At 37.5% G+C, this 15,817-nt stretch overlaps 1 long non-coding RNA gene across 1 annotated transcript in view; it reads left to right on the top strand.

Annotated features, from left to right (window-relative positions):
• The first annotated feature begins 2,777 nt into the window (after window positions 1-2,777).
• LOC139763356 (uncharacterized) overlaps window positions 2,778-15,817 on the top strand; it is a 46,649-nt gene continuing 33,609 nt past the window's right edge. Inside the window, exon 1 of the long non-coding RNA XR_011716102.1 lies at window positions 2,778-2,953. This is a non-coding gene — a long non-coding RNA (uncharacterized lncRNA). The remainder of the gene's footprint in view (window positions 2,954-15,817) is intronic.

The following is a 15,817-nucleotide window of genomic DNA, read 5'->3' as shown; positions in this document are numbered from 1 at the left end:
TCCTCCATTCCTGGCGACTACCCGCAACACAAGAAAGAATATTGCTTCCTTGAGCTTCTGCGATTCAGCGCTAGGAAAACAGACAAAAAAAGATATCATCCGTTCACACTCAGTCTCTAGCTTTTATATGTAATGTAACAGACACCTATGCAGACACCTATCATGCAGGTCCCACAGATCTTTCCCTGGTTTACCCTAGATATTTCACATCGCCTGGTTACGCTTACTGATAGCACGTCGACTCCAGTATACCATTTTGATACAATTCACTCTGTTCCTTGCACGCCTTTCATCCTTCTGTATGTTTAAGCCCCAATCGCTCAAAATCTTTTTCACTCTATCCTTCAACTCCAGTTAGATCTCCCGTTTTTCTTTCCTCTATCTCCGACACATATATTGTCTTTACCAATGTTTCCTCACTTATTTTATCCATATGTTCAAACCATTTCAACACACCCTCTTCTGCTATCTCACCTACACTCTTTTTGTTACCGCACATTTGTATTACTCATTCATTACTTACTTGATCAAACCTGACAGCACATATTGTATTGAGACATTTAATTTTCAACACACTCTCCCTCCTCCGTACAACCTTATCTATAGCCCATGCCTCGCAACCACATGATGTTGTTGGAACCATTATTCTTTCAATCACACTAATTTTTGTTCTCAGATAAAACTTTCTCTCGGCACATTCTTCATTCCTCCTAGAACATTCATCCTTTCCTCCACCCCTGACTCATTTCCGCTTCCATGGTTCCATTCGCTGCTAAGTACATTCCCAGATATCTAAAACACTTTACTTCCTCCAATTCTTTTCCATTCAAACTTACATCCCAACTAACTTGCCCCTCTACCCTACTGAGCCTGATAACCTTGCTCTTTTTCCCATTTACTCTCAACTCTCTCGTTTCACACATTTTTCCAAACTCAGTCACCAACTTGTGTAGTTCTTTTTTGAATCATTTACCACTGCTGCTCATCGGCGAACAACTAACTCACTTCCCAGGTTCTCTCACCCCTAAAAGAATGCAAACTCACCCTTTTCTCCAAAACTCTTGCATTTACGTATCTAACCACCCCATCTAAAACAACCATGGGGACATCACTCACTGCTGCCGGAAACTAACCTTCGCTGGGAAGCAATCACTCTCCTCTCTTCGTACTCGTACATATTCCTTACGTCCTTGATGAAAGCTTTTCATTGCTTCTAGCAGCTTACCTCCCACACCCTATGCTCTCAAGTCCTTCCACAAATCATCTTCTACCCCTTCTGAAACCACACTGCTCTTCCCCAGTCTGATGCTCGGTACATGCGTTTACCCTCTCAATCAGTACCCTCCCATATAATTTCCCAGGAATACTCAAGAAATATATTCCTTTGTAGTTTGAATACTCACCCTTGTCCCATTTGTCCTTGTACAATGGCACTATACATGCATTCCACCAATACTCAAGCATTTCACTAAGACACATACACTGAATAACCTTACCAACCAATCAACAACAGTCACCCCCTTTCTTAACAAATTCAACTGCAATACCATCCAAACCTACCGCTTGCCGGATTTCATCTTCGGTAAGGGTTGCACCAACTCTTGTCTCTTAACTAGACCATTCTCCCTCACCCTCTCACTTCGTACACCACCCCGACCGAAACACCCTACATCTGCCATTCTATCATCAAACACATTCAACAAACCTTCAAAATACTCTCTTCATCTCCCTCTCACTTCATCACCACTTGTTGTCACTTCCCCTTGCCCCCTTCACCGATGTACCCATTTGTTCTCTTGTCTTACGCACGTTATTTACCGCCTTCCAAAGCAACAAATTATCCTCCCTAAAGTTTAATGATACTCTTTCAGCCCAGCTAATTAGCCCACTTTTTTCACTCCTACATCCTGTTCTTGACCTCCTGCCGCTTTCTTTTACAAATCTCCCGGTCATTTACATTCCTTCCTTGTAAGGATCATCCAAGCGCCTCTATTTTTCTCTTTCACGAACAGTTCAACTTCTTCATATCTTCATCCTACCCCTCGCTACCCTTTCTAATCTGCCCACCTCCCACCTTTCTCATGCAACATGCATCCTTTGCACAAGCCATCACTGCTTCCTTAAATACAACTCATTCCTCCGCCACTCCTCTCACGTCATTTGCTCTCACCTTTTGCCATTCTACACTCAGTCTCTCTTGGTACTTCCTCATGCAAGTCTCCTTTCTAGGCTCACATAATCTCGCCTCTCTCTTCTCCCCAACATTTTCTCTTCTTTTCTGAAAACCTCTACAAATCTTCATCTTCGCCTCCAACATATAGTGATTAGACATCCAACCCACTGCCCTTCTCAGCACAGTACCATAATTAGGTATAGGTGGACTTAGATTACTGGAACACGCCGACTTCTAGGATCACATTGGAATTCAATTTTTATGGAATCTAATATTCAGAAATACATGACTGAAAAATGAAACACATATGCAATGCATAGATATCCAACTTTATACTCTGCTTTTCGTTGCTCAGTATATAGATACTCCTAGTTTTGTTTCTATTTAAGATCTCTAGTGGGACCAACAATGTGAACATTTGTATTATTCAAAGAATTTCACAATAAATATATCCGTATTGCTTAACTTTTGATAGACCTCCTCATAATACACCCTTTTCTATATCATATCACTATTTTCAATGAATGTCTCACTTTCATATTACTCTTCTAATTAGCTTCTTATGGACTGCCTCATTTAAGGACAAGTATCATTTACAGTCTCTCGAGTCGGGAGTATTCCACGAAGTCGCCAACTTGGAAGCTGAAGACCGCCTCGTGTACAGGAAAGGAAAAGATTTCCCAAGGGTTATTGAGACATTGGTCAAGGGAGGCGACCATGTTCTTGTGTTATCTTCGATGGGTGCGACTGTACACATGGCTCAGGATTTTACACGAACAGGTAATATATATATATATATATATATATATATATATATATTCTTTTCTTTCAAACTATTCGCCATTTCCCGCATTAGCGAGGTAGCGTTAAGATCAGAGGACTGGGCCTTTGAGGGACTACACTCACCTGGCCCAATTCTCTGTTCCTTCTTTTGGAAAATTAAAAAAGAAACGAGAGGGGAGGATTTCCAGCACCCCGCTCCCTCCCCTTTTAGTCGCCTTCTACGACACGCAGGGAATACTTGGGAAGTATTCTTGCTCCCCTATCCCCAGGGATAATATATATATATATATATATATATATATATATATATATATATATATATATATATATATATATATATATATATATATATATACATATATATATATATATATATATATATATATATATATATATATATATATATATATATATATATATATATATATATATATATATATATATATATATATATACATACATATATATATATATATATATATATATATATATATATATATATATATATATATACATATATATATATATATATTCTTTTTTTATACTATTCGCTGCTTCCCGCATTAGCGAGGTAACGTTAAGAACAGAGGGCTGGGCCTTTGAGAGAATATCCTCACGTGGCCTCCTTCTCTGTTCCTTCCTTTGGAAAAAAGAAAAAAAAAAATGAGAGGGGAGGATTTCCAGACCCCCGGTCCCTTCCCTTTTAGTCGCCTTCTACGACACGCAGGCAATACGTGGGAAGTATTCTTTCTCCCCGATCCCCAGGGATAATATATATATATATATATATATATATATATATATATATATATATATATATATATATATATATATATATATATATATATATATATATATATATATATATATATATATATATGTATATATATATATATATATATATATATATATATATATATATATATATATATATATATATATATATATATATATATATATATATATATATATATATATATATATATATATATATATATATATATATATATATATATATATATATATATATATATATATATATATATATATATATATATATATATATATATATATATATATATATATATATATATATATATATATATATATATATATGTATATATATATATATATATATATATATATATATATATATATATATATATATATATATATATATATATATATATATATATATATATATATATATATATATATATATATATATATATATATATATATATATATATATATATATATATATATATATATATATATGTATATATATGTATATATATATATATATATATATATATATATATATATATATATATATATATATATATATATATATATATATATATATATATATATATATACATATATATATATATATATATATATATATATATATATATATATATATATATATATATATATATATATATATATATATATATATATATATATATATATATATATATATATATATATATATATATATAATAATATATATATATATATACATATATATACATATATATATATATATATATATATATATATATATATATGGGAACTTCAGTGAAGGGCGTAAATGGGGAGGTGATAACAAGTAGTGGTGATGTGAGAAGGAGATGGAATGAGTATTTTGAAGGTTTGTTGAATGTGTCTGATGACAGAGTGGCAGATATAGGGTGTTTTGGGTCGAGGTGGTGTGCAAAGTGAGAGGGTTAGGGAAAATGATTTGGTAAACAGAGAAGAGGTAGTAAAAGCTTTGCGGAAGATGAAAGCCGGCAAGGCAGCAGGTTTGGATGGTATTGCAGTGGAATTTATAAAAAAAAGGGGTGACTGTATTGTTGACTGGTTGGTAAGGTTATTTAATGTATGTATGCCTCATGGTGAGGTGCCTGAGGATTGGCGGAATGCGTGCATAGTGCCATTGTACAAAGGCAAAGGGGATAAGAGTGAGTGCTCAAATTACAGAGGTATAAGTTTGTTGAGTATTCCTGGTAAATTATATGGGAGGGTATTGATTGAGAGGGTGAAGGCATGTACAGAGCATCAGATTGGGGAAGAGCAGTGTGGTTTCAGAAGTGGTAGAGGATGTGTGGATCAGGTGTTTGCTTTGAAGAATGTATGTGAGAAATACTTAGAAAAAGCAAATGGATTTGTATGTAGCATTTATGGATCTGGAGAAGGCATATGATAGAGTTGATAGAGATGCTCTGTGGAAGGTATTAAGAATATATGGTGTGGGAGGCAAGTTGTTAGAGGCAGTGAAAAGTTTTTATCGAGGATGTAAGGCATGTGTACGTGTAGGAAGAGAGGAAAGTGATTGGTTCTCAGTGAATGTAGGTTTGCGGCAGGGGTGTGTGATGTCTCCATGGTTGTTTAATTTGTTTATGGATGGGGTTGTTAGGGAGGTAAATGCAAGAGTCTTGGAAAGAGGGGCAAGTATGAAGTCTGTTGGGGATGAGAGAGCTTGGGAAGTGAGTCAGTTGTTGTTCGCTGATGATACAGCGCTGGTGGCTGATTCATGTGAGAAACTGCAGAAGCTGGTGACTGAGTTTGGTAAAGTGTGTGGAAGAAGAAAGTTAAGAGTAAATGTGAATAAGAGCAAGGTTATTAGGTACAGTAGGGGTGAGGGTCAAGTCAATTGGGAGGTGAGTTTGAATGGAGAAAAACTGGAGGAAGTGAAGTGTTTTAGATATCTGGGAGAGGATCTGTCAGCGGATGGAACCATGGAAGCGGAAGTGGATCATAGGGTGGGGGAGGGGGCGAAAATTTTGGGAGCCTTGAAAAATGTGTGGAAGTCGAGAACATTATCCCGGAAAGCAAAAATGGGTATGTTTGAAGGAATAGTGGTTCCAACAATGTTGTATGGTTGCGAGGCGTGGGCTATGGATAGAGTTGTGCGCAGGAGGATGGATGTGCTGGAAATGAGATGTTTGAGGACAATGTGTGGTGTGAGGTGGTTTGATCGAGTAAGTAACGTAAGGGTAAGAGAGATGTGTGGAAATAAAAAGAGCGTGGTTGAGAGAGCAGAAGAGGGTGTTTTGAAGTGGTTTGGGCACATGGAGAGAATGAGTGAGGAAAGATTGACCAAGAGGATATATGTGTCGGAGGTGGAGGGAACGAGGAGAAGAGGGAGACCAAATTGGAGGTGGAAAGATGGAGTGAAAAGGTTTTTGTGTGATCGGGGCCTGAACATGCAGGAGGGTGAAAGGAGGGCAAGGAATAGAGTGAATTGGAGCGATGTGGTAAACAGGGGTTGACGTGCTGTCAGTGGATTGAATCAAGGCATGTGAAGCGTCCGGGGTAAACCATGGAAAGCTGTGTAGGTATGTATATTTGCGTGTGTGGACGTATGTATGTGCATGTGTATGGGGGGGGGGTTGGGCCATTTCTTTCGTCTGTTTCCTTGCGCTACCTCGCAAACGCGGGAGACAGCGACGAGGTATAAAAAAAAAATATATATATATATATATATATATATATATATATATATATATATATATATATATATATATATATATATATATATATATATATATATATATATATATATATATATATATATATATATATATATATATATCTATATATATATATATATACACACACACACAGATATACATATATACACATGTACATAATTCATAGTCTGCCTTTATTCATTCCCCATCGCCACCCCTCCATACATGGAATAACAACACCCTTCCCCACAAGGTGTGCGAGGTAGCGCTAGGAAAAGACAACAAAGGCCCCATTCGTTCACACTCAGTCTCTAGCTGTCATGTAATAATGCACCGAAACCACAGCTCCTTTTTCACATCCATGCCCCACACAACTTTGAAGAGTTTACACCAGACGCTTCACATGCCCTGGTTCAATCCATTGACAGCACGTCGACCCCGGTATACCACATCGTTCCAATTCACTTTATTACGTGCACGCCTCTCACCCTCCTGCATGTTCAGGCCCCGATCACTCAAAATCTTTTTCACTCCATCTTTCCACCTCCAATTTGGTCTCCCACTTCTCGTTCCCTCCACCTCTGACACATATATCCTCTTGGTCAACCTTTCCTCACTCATTCTCTCCATGTGACCAAACCACTTTAAAACACCCTCTTCTGCTCTCTCAGCCACACTCTTTTTATTACCACGCATCTCTCTTACCATTACATTGCTTACTCGATCAAACCACCTCACACCACATATTGCTCTCAAACATCTCATTTCCAGCACATCCACCCTCCTGCGCACAACTCTATCCATAGCCCACGCCTCGCAACCATACAACATTGTTGGAACCACTATTCCTTCAAACATACCCATTTTTGCTTTCCGAGATAATGTTTTCGACTTTCACACATTCTTCAAGGCTCACAGAATTTTCACCCCCTCCCCCACCCTATGATTCACTTCCGCTTCCATGGATCCATCAGCTGCTAAATCCACTCCCAGATATCTAAAACACTTCACTTCCTCCAGTTTTCCTCCATTCAAACTTACTTCTCAATTTACTTGACCCTAAACACTACTGTACCTAATAACCTTGCTCTTATTCACATTTACTCTTAACTTTCTTCTTTCACACACTTTACCAAACTCAGTCACTAGCTTCTGCAGTTTCTCACATGAATCAGCCACCAGCGTTGTATCATCAGCGAACAACAACTGACTCACTTCCCAAGCTCTCTTATCCACAACAGACTGCATACTTGCCCCTCTTTCCAAAACTCTTGCATTCACCTCCCTAACAACCCCATCCATAAACAAATTAAACAACCATGGAGACATCACACACCCCTGCCGCACAAATACATTCACTGAGAACCAATCACTTTCCTCTCTTCCTACACGTACACATGCCTCACGTCCTTGATAAAAACTTTTCACTGCTTCTAACAACTTGCCTCCCACACCATATATTCTTGATACCTTCCACAGAGCATGTCTATCAACTTTATCATATGCCTTCTCCAGACCCATATTTCTCACATACATTCTTTAAAGCAACCACCTGATCCACACATCCTTTACCACTTCTGAAACCACACTGCTCTTCCCCAATCTGATGGTCTGTACATGCCTTCACCCTTTCAATCAATACCCTCCCATATAATTTACCAGAAATACTCAACAAACTTATACCTCTGTAATTTCAGCACTCACTCTTATTCCCTTTGCCTTTGTACAATGGCACTATGCAAGAATTCCGCCAATCCTAAGGCACCTCACCATGAGTCATACATACATTAAATAACCTTACCAACCAGTCAACAGTACAGTCACCCCCTTTTTTAATAAATTCCACTGCAATGCCATCCAAACCAGCAGCCTTGCCGACTTTCATCTTCTGGAATATATATATATATATATATATATATATATATATATATATATATATATATATATATATATATATATATATATATATATATATATATATATATATATATATATATATATATATATATATATATATATATATATATATATATATATTTATATATATATTTACACGAACAGAGCACATATGAACGCGCACCTTCATAGAACATACGAACCTCCAACAGCCAGGATCTAGCCCGGGACACCTGTGCTACAGGCGGGAATGCTACCGCTTAGCTATGGAACTGGCTAATTGGAAATAACTTTTCCAATACTATATACTCGAATACCCTTCATCTCACATTGGTGAGCAAAGGAGTCTACACCGGTTATTTCCCAACAGGCGCATATAGCAAGCAGACAGGACTTTACCGAACCTAACTGTACAACGCGGAGGTATATGAATACGATATGCACTTTATTATATATATATATATATATATATATATATATATATATATATATATATATATATATATATATATATATATATATATATATATATTTATCTATTTATTCTGCTTTGTCGCTGTCTCCCGCGTTAGCGAGGTAGCGCAAGGTAACAGACGAAAGAATGGCCCAACCCTCCCACATACACATGTATAAACATACACGTCCACACACGCACAATATACATACCTATACATCTCAATGTACACATATATATACACACACAGACATATACATATATACACATGTACATAATTCATACTGTCTGCCTTTATTTGTTCCTACCGCTACCTCGCCACACATGGAATAACAACCCCCTCCCCCCTCATGTGTGCGAGGTAGCGCTAGGAAAAGGCACCAAACGCCACATTCGTTCACACTCAGTCTCTAGCTGTCATGTAATAATGCACCGAAGCCACAGCTCCCTTTCCACATCCAGGCCCCACACAACATTCCATGGTTTACCCCAGACGCTTCATATGCCCTGGTTCAATCCATTGACAGCACGTCGACCCCGGTATACCACATCGTTCCAATTCACTCTATTCCTTACACGCCTTTCACCCTCCTGCATATTCAGGCCCCGATCAGTAGAAATCTTTTTCACTCCATCTTTCCACCTACAATTTGGTCTCCCACTTCTCCTCGTTCCCTCCACCTCCGACACATATATCCTCTTGGTCAATCTTTCCTCACTCATTCTCTCCATGTGACCAAACCATTTCAAAACACCCTCTTCTTCTCTCTCAACCACACTCTTTTTATTTCCACACATCTCTCTTACCCTTACATTACTTACTCGATCAAACCACCTCACACCACATATTGTCCTCAAACATCTCATTTCCAGCACATCCACCCTCCTGCGCACAACTCTATCCATAGCCCACGCCTCACAACCATACAACATTGTTGGAACCACTATTCCTTCAAACATACCCAGTTTTGCTTTCCGAGATAACGTTCTCGACTTCCAGACATTCTTCAAGGCTCCCAGAATTTTGGCCTCTCCCCCACCCTATGATTTACTTCCGCTTCCATGGTTCCATCCGCTGCCAGATCCACTCCCAGATATCTAAAACACTTTACTTCCTCCAGTTTTCCTCCATTCAAACTTACCTCCCAATTGACTTGACCCTCATCCCTACTGTAGCTAATAACGTTGCTGTTATTCACATTTACTCTTAACTTTCTTCTTTCACACACTTTACCAAACTCAGTCACCAGCTTCTGCAGTTTCTTACATGAATCAGCCACCAGCGATGTATCATCAACGAACAACAACTGACTCACTTCCCAAGCTCTCTCATCCACAACATACTGCATACTTGCCCCTGTTTCCAAAACTCTTGCATTCATCTCCCTAACAACCCCATCCATAAACAAATCAAACAGCCATGGGGACATCACACGCCCCTGCCGCAAACCTACATTCACTGAAAACCAATCACTTTCCTCTCTTCCTACACGTACACATGCCTTACATCGTCGACAAAAACTTTTCATTGCTTCTAACAACTTGCCTCCCTCACCATATATTCTTAAAACCTTCCACAGAGCATCTCTATCAGCTCTATCATACGCCTTCTCCAGATCCATAAATGCTACATACAAATCAATTTGTTTTTCTAAGTATTTCTCACTTACATTCTTCAAAGCAAACACCTGATCCACACATCCTCTACCACTTCTGAAACCACACTGCTCTTCCCCAATCTGATGCTCTGTACATGCCTTCACCATCTCAATCAATACCCTCTCATATAATTTACCAGGAATACTCAACAAACTTATACCTGTGTAATTTGAGCACTCACTCTTATCCCCTTTGCCTTTGTACTATGGCACTATGCAAGCACTCCGCCAATCCTCAGGCACCTCACCATGAATCATACATACATCAAATAACCTTACCCACCAGTCAACAATACAGTCACCCCCTTTTTTGATTAATTCCACTGCAATACCATCCAAACCTGCTGCCTTTGCCGGCTTTCATCTTCCGTAAAGCTTTTACTACCTCTTCTCTATTTACCAAATCATTTTCCCTAACCCTCTCACTTTGCACACCACCTCGACCAAAACACACTATATCTACTACTTTATCATCAAACGCATTCAACAAACCTTCAAAATACTCTCTCCATCTCCTTCTCACATCACCACTACTTGTTATCACCTCCCTATTAGCTCCCGTCACTGAAGTTCCCATTTGCTCCCTTGTCTCACGAACTTTATTTCCCTCCTTCTAAAACATCTTTTTATTCTCCCTGAAATTTAATGATACTCTCTCACGCCAACTCTCATTTGCACCTCTTTTTCACCTCTTGCACCTTTCTCTTGACCTCCTGCCTCTTTCTTTTATACCTCTCTCACTCATTTGCATTTTTTCCCTGCAAAAATCGTCCAAATGCCTTTCTCTTCTTTTTCACTAATAATCTTACTTCATCCCACCACTCACTCCCCTTTCTAATGAACCCACCTCCCACGCTTCTCATGCCACAAGCATCTTTTGCGCAAGCCATCACTGCTTCCCTAAATACATCCCATTCCTCTCCCACTCCCCTTACCTCCATTGTTCTCACCTTTTTCAATTTTGTACTCAGTCTCTCTTGGTACTTCCTCACACAAGTGTCCTTCCCAAGCTCACTTACTCTCATCACTCTCTTCACCCCAACAATCTCTCTTCTTCTGTGAAAAAACCAACAAATCTTCACCATCGCCTCCACAAGATAATGATCAGATATCACCCCAGTTGCACCTCTCAGCAAATTAACATCCAAAAGTCTCTCTTTCGTGCGTCTATCAATTAACACGTAATCCAATAACGCTCTCAGGCCATCTCACCTACTTACATACGTATCCTTATGTACACGTATAGGATATATGTATAGATATATATATATATATATATATATATATATATATATATATATATATATACATTCTTTTTTTATTATACTTTGTCGCTGTCTCCCGCGTTTGCGAGGTAGCGCAAGGAGACAGACGAAAGAAATGGCCCCACCCCCCCCCCCCAAACACATGTATATACATACGTCCACACACGCAAATATACATACCTACACAGCTTTCCATGGTTTACCCCATACGCTTCACATGCCTTGATTCAATCCACTGACAGCACGTATACCCCGGTATACCACATCGCTCCAATTCACTCTATTCCTTGCCCTCCTTTCACCCTCCTGCATGTTCAGGCCCCGATCACAAAAAATCTTTTTCACTCCATCTTTCCACCTCCAATTATATATATATATATATATATATATATATATATATATATATATATATATATATATATATATATATATATATATATATATATATATATATATATATATATATATATATATATATATATATATATATATTTATATATATATATATATTTATATATATATATATATATATATATATATATATATATATATATATATATATATATATATATATATATATTTATATATATATATATATATATATATATATATATATATATATACATATATATATATATATATATGTATATAAATAAATGTATATATATATATATATATATATATATATATGTATATATATATATATATATATATATATATATATATATATATATATATATATATATATATATATATATATATATATATATATATATATATATATATATATATATATATATATATATATATATATATATATATATATATATATATATATATATATATATATATATATATATATATATATATATGGATGGGGTTGTAAGGGAGGTAAATGCAAGAGTCCTGGAAAGAGGGGCAAGTATGAAGTCTGTTGGGGATGAGAGAGCTTGGGAAGTGAGTCAGTTGTTGTTCGCTGATGATACAGCGCTGGTGGCGGATTCATGTGAGAAACTGCAGAAGCTGGTGACTGAGTTTGGTAAAGTGTGTGGAAGAAGAAAGTTGAGAGTAAATGTGAATAAGAGCAAGGTTATTAGGTACAGTAGGGGTGAGGGTCAAGTCAATTGGGAGGTGAGTTTGAATGGAGAAAAACTGGAGGAAGTGAAGTGTTTTAGATATCTGGGAGTGGATCTGTCAGCGGATGGAACCATGGAAGCGGAAGTGGATCATAGGGTGGGGGAGGGGGCGAAAATTTTGGGAGCCTTGAAAAATGTGTGGAAGTCGAGAACATTATCTCGGAAAGCAAAAATGGGTATGTTTGAGGGAATAGTGGTTCCAACAATGTTGTATGGTTGCGAGGCGTGGGCTATGGATAGAGATGTGCGCAGGAGGATGGATGTGCTGGAAATGAGATGTTTGAGGACAATGTGTGGTGTGAGGTGGTTTGATCGAGTAAGTAACGTAAGGGTAAGAGAGATGTGTGGAAATAAAAAGAGCGTGGTTGAGAGAGCAGAAGAGGGTGTTTTGAAATGGTTTGGGCACATGGAGAGAATGAGTGAGGAGAGATTGACCAAGAGGATATATGTGTCGGAGGTGGAGGGAACGAGGAGAAGAGGGAGACCAAATTGGAGGTGGAAAGATGGAGTGAAAAAGATTTTGTGTGATCGGGGCCTGAACATGCAGGAGGGTGAAAGGAGGGCAAGAAATAGAGTGAATTGGAGTCATGTGGTATACAGGGGTTGACGTGCTGTCAGTGGATTGAAGCAAGGCATGTGAAGCGTCTGGGGTAAACCATGGAAAGCTGTGTAGGTATGTATATTTGCGTGTGTGGACGTGTGTATGTACATGTGTATGGGGGGGGGGGTTGGGCCATTTCCTTCGTCTGTTTCCTTGCGCTACCTCGCAAACGCGGGAGACAGCGACAAAGTATAAAAAAAAAAGAAAAAAAAAAAAAAAATATATATATATATATATATATATATATATATATATATATATATATATATATATATATATATATATATATATATACATATATATATATATATATATATATATATATATATATATATATATATATATCCATGGGGATAAGGGAGAAAGAATGCTTCCCACGCATTCCTCACGTGTCGTAGAAGGCGACTAAAGGGGACGGGAGCGGGGGGGCTAGAAAACCTCCTGTCCTTGTATTTTAACTTTCTAAAAGGGGAAACAGAAGAAGGAGTCTCGCGGAGAGTGCTCATCCTCCTAGTAGGCTCTGACTGGGTTGTCTAAATGTGTGTGGTTGTAACTAAGATGAGAAAAAAGGAGAGATAGGTAGTATGTTTGAGGAAGGGAACCTGGATGTTTTGGCTCTGAGTGAAACGAAGCTCAAGGGTAAAGGGGAAGAGTGGTTTGGGAATGTCTTGGGAGTAAAGTCAGGGGTTAGTGAGAGGACAAGAACAAGGGAAGGAGTAGCACTACTGAAACAAGAGTTGTGGGAGTATATGATAGAGTGTAAGAAAGTAAACTCTAGATTGATATGGGTAAAACTGAAAGTTGATGGAGAGAGATGGGTGATTATTGGTGCATATGGACCACGGCATGAGAAGAAAAATCATGAGAGGCAAGCGTTTTGTGTGCACTTGAATCAGTGTGTTTGTAGTTTTGATACACGAAACCGGGTTATAGTGATGGGTGATTTGAATGCAAAGGTGAGTAATGTGGCAGTTGAGGGAATAACTGGTATACATAGGATGTTCTGTGTTGTAAATGGAAACGGTGAAGATCTTGTAGATTTATGTGCTGAAAAAGGACTGGTGATTGGGAATACCTGGTTTAAAAAGAGAGATATACATAAGTATACATATGTAAGTAGGAGAGATGGCTAGAGAGCGTTATTGGATTACATGTTAATTGATAGATGCGCGAAAGAGAGATTTTTGGATGTTAATGTGCTGAGAGGTGCAACTGGAGGGATGTCTGATCATTTTCTTGTGGACGAAGTTGAAGATTTCTAGAGGTTTTCAGAAAAGAAGAAAGAATGGTAGGGTGAAGAGAATGGTGAGAGTAAGTGAGCTTGGGAAGGAGAATAGTGTGAGGAAGTACCAGAATGGAAGAGTACAGAATGGAAAAAGGTAACAACAAAGGAGGTAAGAGGAGTGAGGAAGGAATGGGATGTATTTAGTGAAGCAGTGATGACGCGCTAAAGATGCTTGTGGCATGAGAACCATGGGAGGAGGGCAGATTAGAAAGGGTTGTGAGTGGTGGGGTGAAGAGGTAAGATTATTATTGAAAGAGAAGAGAGAGGCATTTGGACGATTTTTTCAGGGAAATAATGCAAATGAGTAGGGGATGTATAAAAGAAAGACGCCAAAGGTCAAGCGAAAGGTGCAAGAGGTGAAAAAGAGGGCAAATAAGAGCTGGGGTGAGATAGCCCACTTCTCCTCGTTCCCTCCACCTCCGACACATATATCCTCTTGGTCAATCTTTCCTCACTCATTCTCTCCATGTGGCCAAACCATTTCGAAACACCCTCTTCTGCTCTCTCAACCACGCTCTTTTTATTTCCACACATCTCTCTTACCCTTACATTACTTACTCGATCAAACCACCTCACACCACACATTGTCCTCAAACATCTCATTTCCAGCACAACCACCCTCCTGCGCACAACTCTATCCATAGCCTACGCCTCGCAACCATACAACATTGTTGGAACCACTATTCCTTCAAACATACCCATTTTTGCTTTCCGAGATAATGTTCTCGACTTCCACACATTCTTCAAGGCTTCCAGGATTTTCCCCCCCTCCCCCACCCTATGATTCACTTCCGCTTCCATGGTTCCATCCGCTGCCAGATCCACTCCCAGATATCTAAAACATATATATATATATATATATATATATATATATATATATATATATATATATATATATATATATATATATATATATATATATATATATATATATATATATATATATATATATATATATATATATATATATATATATATATATATATATATATATATATATATATATATATATATATATATATATATATATATATTCTGGAAGGAGGTAAATAAAGTGCGTAAGACAAGGGAGCAAATGGGAACTTCA

This window comes from Panulirus ornatus, chromosome 46 (assembly GCF_036320965.1).
Source record: "Panulirus ornatus isolate Po-2019 chromosome 46, ASM3632096v1, whole genome shotgun sequence".
In the NCBI taxonomy this organism is placed as follows: domain Eukaryota; kingdom Metazoa; phylum Arthropoda; class Malacostraca; order Decapoda; family Palinuridae; genus Panulirus; species Panulirus ornatus.
Note: the sequence above shows the minus strand (reverse complement) of the source record. Positions and strands in the feature narration are given on the sequence as shown.